Genomic DNA, 6,000 nt, shown 5'->3' on the forward strand with positions numbered 1-6,000 from the left:
CTGGATATCCTTGTTAACTTTCTGTCTCGTTGATCTGTCTAATGTTGACAGTGGAGTGTTGAAGTCTCCCATTATTATTGTATGGGAGTCTAAGTCTCTTTGTAGGTCTCTAAGGACTTGCTTTATGAATCTGGGTGCTCCTGTATTGGGTGCATATATATTTAGGATAGTTAGCTCTTCCTGTTGAATTGATCCCTTTACCATTATGTAATGGCCTTCTTTGTCTCTTTTGATCTTTGATGGTTTAAAGTCTGTTTTATCAGAGACTAGTATTGCAACCCCCCCGCTTTTTTTTGTTCTCCGTTTGCTTGGTAAATCTTCCTCCATCCCTTTATTTTGAGCCTATGTATGTCTCTGCTTGTGAGATGGGTCTCCTGAATACAGCAGACTGCTGGGTCTTGACTCTTTATCCAGTTTGCCAGTCTGTGTCTTTTAATTGGAGCATTTAGTCCATTTACATTTAAGGTTAAGATTGTTATGTGTGAACTTGATCCTGCCATTATGATATTAACTGGTTATTTTGCTCGTTAGTTGATGCAGTTTCTTCCTAGCCTCGATGGTCTTTACATTTTGGCATGTTTTTGCAATGGCTGGTACCGGTTGTTCCTTTCCATGTTTAGTGCTTCCTTCAGGGTCTCTTGTAAGGCAGGCCTAGTGGTGACAAAATCTCTAAGCATTTGCTTATCTGTAAAGGATTTTATTTCTCTTTCACTTATGAAACTTAGTTTGGCTGGATATGAAATTCTGGGTTTAAAATTCTTTTCTTTAAGAATGTTGAATATTGGCCCCCACTCTCTTCTGGCTTGGAGAGTTTCTGCCGAGAGATCTGCTGTTAGTCTGATGGGCTTCCCTTTGTGGGTAAGCCGACCTTTCTCTCTGGCTGCTCTTAAGATTTTTTCCTCCATTTCAACTTTGGTGAATCTGGCAATTATGTGTCTTGCAGTTGCTCTTCTCGAGGAGTATCTTTGTGGCGTTCTCTGTATTTCCTGGATTTGAATGTCGGCCTGCCCTACTAGGTTGGGGAAGTTCTCCTGGATGATATCCTGAAGAGTGTTTTCCAACTTGGTTCCATTTTCCCCCTCACTTTCAGGCACCCCAATCAGACGTAGATTTGGTCTTTTTACATAATCCCATAATTCTTGCAGGTTTTGTTCATTTCTTTTTCTTCTTTTTTCTTTTGGTTTCTCTTCTCGCTTCATTTCATTCATTTGATCCTCAATCGCTGATACTCTTTCTTCCAGTTGATCGAGTCGGTTACTGAAGCTTGTGCATTTGTCACGTATTTCTCGTGTCATGGTTTTCATCTCTTTCATTTCGTTTATGACCTTCTCTGCATTAATTACTCTAGCCATCAATTCTTCCACTTTTTTTTCAAGATTTTTAGTTTCTTTGCGCTGGGTACGTAATTCCTCCTTCAGCTCTGAGAAATTTGATGGACTGAAGCCTTCTCTCATCTCGTCAAAGTCATTCTCCATCCAGCTTTAATCCGTTGCTGGCGATAAGCTGCGCTCCTTTGCCGGGGGAGATGCGCTCTTATTTTTTGAATTTCCAGCTTTTCTGCCCTGCTTTTTCCCCATCTTTGTGGTTTTATCTGCCTCTGGTCTTTGATGATGGTGATGTACTGTTGGGGTTTTGGTGTAGGTGTCCTTCCTGTTTGATAGTTTTCCTTCTAACAGTCAGGACCCTCAGCTGTAGGTCTGTTGGAGATTGCTTGAGGTCCACTCCAGACCCTGTTTGCCTGGGTATCAGCAGCAGAGGCTGCAGAAGATAGAATATTTCTGAACAGCGAGTGTACCTGTCTGATTCTTGCTTTGGAAGCTTCCTCTCAGGGGTGTACTCCACCCTGTGAGGTGTGGGGTGTCAGACTGCCCCTAGTGGGGGATGTCTCCCAGTTAGGCTACTCAGGGGTCAGGGACCCACTTGAGCAGGGAGTCTGTCCCTTCTCGGATCTCAACCTCCGTGTTGGGAGATCTACTGCTCTCTTCAAAGCTGTCAGACAGAGTCGTTTGTGTCTGCAGAGGTTTCGGCTGCGTTTGTTATTGTTTACTGTGCCCTGTCCCCAGAGGTGGAGTCTACAGAGACAGGCAGGTTTCCTTGAGCTGCTGTGAGCTCCACCCAGTTCGAGCTTCCCAGCAGCTTTGTTTACCTACTTAAGCCTCAGTGATGGCGGGCACCCCTCCCCCAGCCTCGCTGCTGCCTTGCCAGTAGATCACAGACTGCTGTGCTAGCAATGAGGGAGGCTCCGTGGGTGTGGGACCCTCCCGGCCAGGTGTGGGATATGATCTCCTGGTGTGCCTGTTTGCTTAAAGCACAGTATTGGGGTGGGAGTTACCCGATTTTCCAGGTGTTGTGTGTCTCAGTTCCCCTGGCTAGGAAAAGGGATTCCCTTCCCCCTTGTGCTTCCCAGGTGATGCAATGCCTTGCCCTGCTTCAGCTCTCGCTGGTCGGGCTGCAGCAGCTGACCAGCACCGATCGTCCGACACTCCCCAGTGAGATGATCCCAGTACCTCAGTTGAAAATGCAGAAATCACCGGTCTTCTGTGTCGCTCGCGCTGGGAGTTGGAGACTGGAGCTGTTCCTATTCGGCCATCTTGCTCCGCCCCCCCTCTGTTTCTATTCCATTAATTTATTTGTCTGTTTCTGTACCAGTACTATGCTGTTTTGTTTACTGTAGCCTTATAGTATAGTTTGAAGTTAGGTAAGGTGATTCCTCTAGCTTTGTTCTTTTTGCTTAAGATTGCTTTGTCAATCTGGGCTTTTTTTGTTCCATATGAATTTTAGAATAGATTTTTCCTAATTCTGTGAAAAATGATTTTGGTAGTTTGATAGGAACAGCATTGAATCTGTATATTGCTTTAGACAGTATGGCCCTTTTAACAATATTGATTCTTCCAACTCATAAGCATGGAATATTTTTCTATTTATTTGTGTCATCTATTATTTCTTTCAGCAGTGTTTTCTAGTTCTTTTCATAGAGACCTTTTACTTCTATGGTTAGATGCAGTTCTAGTGGTCTTTTTGTGTGTGGCTGTTGTAAATGGGATTACATTCTTGATTCGACTCTCAGTTTGAATGTTATTGGTGTATAGAAAGGCTAGTGATTTTTGTATATTGATTTAGTATTCTGAAACTTTACTGAAGTTGTTTATCAGTTCTAGGAGTCTTTTGGCAGAGTCTTTAGGTTTTTCTGGGTATGGAATCATATCATCAGTGAAGAGAGATAGTTTGACTTCTTCTTTTTCTATCTGGGTTCCTTTTATTTCTTTCTCTTGTGTGATTGCTCTGAGTAGGACTTTCAGTACTATGTTGAATAGGAGTGGTGAGAGATGGCAACCTTGTCTTGTTCCATTTATCAGAGAGAATGCTTCCACTTTTTGGCTCTTCAGTATGATGTTGGCTGTGGGTTTGTCATAAATGGCTCTTATTATTTTGAGGTATGTCCCTTTGATGCCTGGTCTGTTGAGGAATTTTATAAAAGAATGTTGAATTTTATCAAAAGCCTTTTCTACATTTATTGAGATGATCATGTAGATTTTGTTTTCAATTCTGCTTATCTGGTGAATTACATTTATTGATTTGAGTATCTTGAACCAACCTTGCATCTCAGAAATGAAGCCTGCTTGATCAGAATTAACTTTTGATGTGCTGCTAGATTTGGTTTGCTAGTATTTTGTTGATGATTCTTTTTTGTCTATGTGTATAAAGGATATTGGCTTATAGTTTTCTTTTTTTCATTGTGTCTTTTCCAGGTTTTGGTATAAGGATGATGCTGGCTTTGTAGAGTGTGTTAGGGAGGAGTCCCTCCTCTTCAATTTTTTGGAATAGTTTCAGTAGAATTGGTATCAGCTCTTCTTTGTATGTCCAGTAGGGTTATTCTGTGAATCTTTCTGGTCTGGGTCTTATTTTGGTTGGTAGTTTTTTTCTTTTTTTATTACTAAATCAATTTGAGTACTTAATACTAGTCTGTTCAGGGTTTTAATTTCCTCCTGATTTAATATTGATAGATTGTGCATTTCCGGTAGATTTTCTAGAGGGTGTGCCTAGAGGTGTTCATATAAGTCTCTGAGGATCCTTTGTATTTCTGTGGGATCAGTTGTAATGTCATCTTTGTTGTTTCTGATCATGCTTATTTGGATCTTCTTTCTTTTTTTCCTTGTTAATCTATCTGGCAGTCTATTACTCTTGTTTATTCTTTCAAAGAACTGACTTCTAGTTTCACTGATTTTTTGATTGGATTTTTGGCTCTCAATTTCATTCAGTTCTGCTCTGATTTTAATTGTTTGTTTTCCTTTGTTGTCTTTAGGGTTAGTTTGTTCTTACTTTTCTAGATCCCCTAGGTGTGATGTTAGATCATTAATTAGAGATCTTCTAATTTTTCAAGGTAAGCATTTAGTGTTATGAACTTTCCTCTTAAGACTGCTTTTGCTGCATCCCAGAGATTTTGGTGTTTTGTCTCTGTTTTCATTTATTTCAATATTTTTTTTATTTCTGCCTAAATTTAGTTGTTTACTCAAAAGTCATTCAGGAACAAGTTGTTTAATTTCCATATAGTTGTGTGGTTTTGAGAGATCTTCCTGGTATTGATTTCTGTTTTTATTCAGCTGTGATCTGAGAGTATGCTTGGTATGATTTTGACTTTTTTGTATTTATTGAAACTTGTGTTATGGCCAAACATGTGTTCAGTCTTGGAGTATGTTCTGTGTGCAGATGAAAGGAATGTGAATGTATATTCTGTAGTTGATGGGTAGGGTATTCTGTAGATATCTATTAGGTCCAATTGGTCAAGTGTAGAATTTAAGTCCAGAATTTCTTTGTTTTCTGCCTTCATGATCTGTCTAATGCTATCAGTGGGGTGTTGAAGTACCCCATTCATGTGTAGAATTTTGAAACCTAGAAATGTAGGCCCAACAGAGACTGTGTGAACGAAGGCATAAGAATGAGAAAAATTGAGGACTTGTTCAGGAAATGATAAGGGGTTTAATTCATCTGGAGGGAGGAAGGTAATGGGAGAAATGATATGAAAATAGACTGCAGCTGTCAACTGTTATAGGAGTCTAAATGACAAACTGTATAGTTTAGTGGTTTTTCATCTATCTATCTTATCTTATCTATCTATCTATCTATCTATCTATCTATCTATCTATCTATCTATCTATCATCTATCACATATCTTCTGGCAAGCAATTGCATGATCAGGGCTGTATTTAGTAACATTATTCTTTAGGAATTTATGTTTGATTACAGGAGGAGGTGACTGGAGGTAAACATTGCAGTTGACACATTTTGCAGCAGTTTAAGGAGAGATAATGAGAACTTAAACTAGCAGAGTGGCAATGAGAATGGAAAGAGGAGGTAGGAGGTAGGAGGTAGAGGATATATTACCCTCATTGGTGCTCTGGCTAGATATAAAGGGGCAGGGTAGTGCAGATATAAACATAACACCCGATTTTGACTCTGTGTAACTAAATAGATTGTGGTAGCATTTTGCTGGAAGCCAGACAGCTTCTGTGATGAAACATCTCTGCCATCAGACTGCCTGGGCTCAACTCCTTAGATCTGAGATTCTTTACCTTACTAATCTGTGCTTCCGTTTGTTTTTCTGTTTGTAGGATGGAAGTGCTAATAATTATTTCTTCCTAGGATTGTTAGGCTAAATAAAATATACACGGAAAGTCCCGTAGCCCTTCTCAATTGGGTCCTGTGAGAGAATGAAGTCTTAATGCTTTGAGGAATCCACTGCAATAAATTAATTTCTCTTTCCTGCATCTTTAGTGGTACTTGCATGTAACACACACCATAGGGAACTGTGGAATGTCTCAGAAAGAAAAAGTTAGGAGGGGCTTGTTATAAGATTTGGGCTTGGGTTAGGTGATTTTGAGGATATTTCATGAAAGTTGGGTTCTGTCCTGGATCGAGTACTGAGAAGAAACAAAAGTAATTTGATGATTGGTTTTCTTAATTATCTTTATTACAGAGGTAGGATAAAGTAACCACAGATTT

This window comes from Macaca thibetana, chromosome 8, assembly GCF_024542745.1.
Source record: "Macaca thibetana thibetana isolate TM-01 chromosome 8, ASM2454274v1, whole genome shotgun sequence".
Lineage (NCBI taxonomy): Eukaryota > Metazoa > Chordata > Mammalia > Primates > Cercopithecidae > Macaca > Macaca thibetana.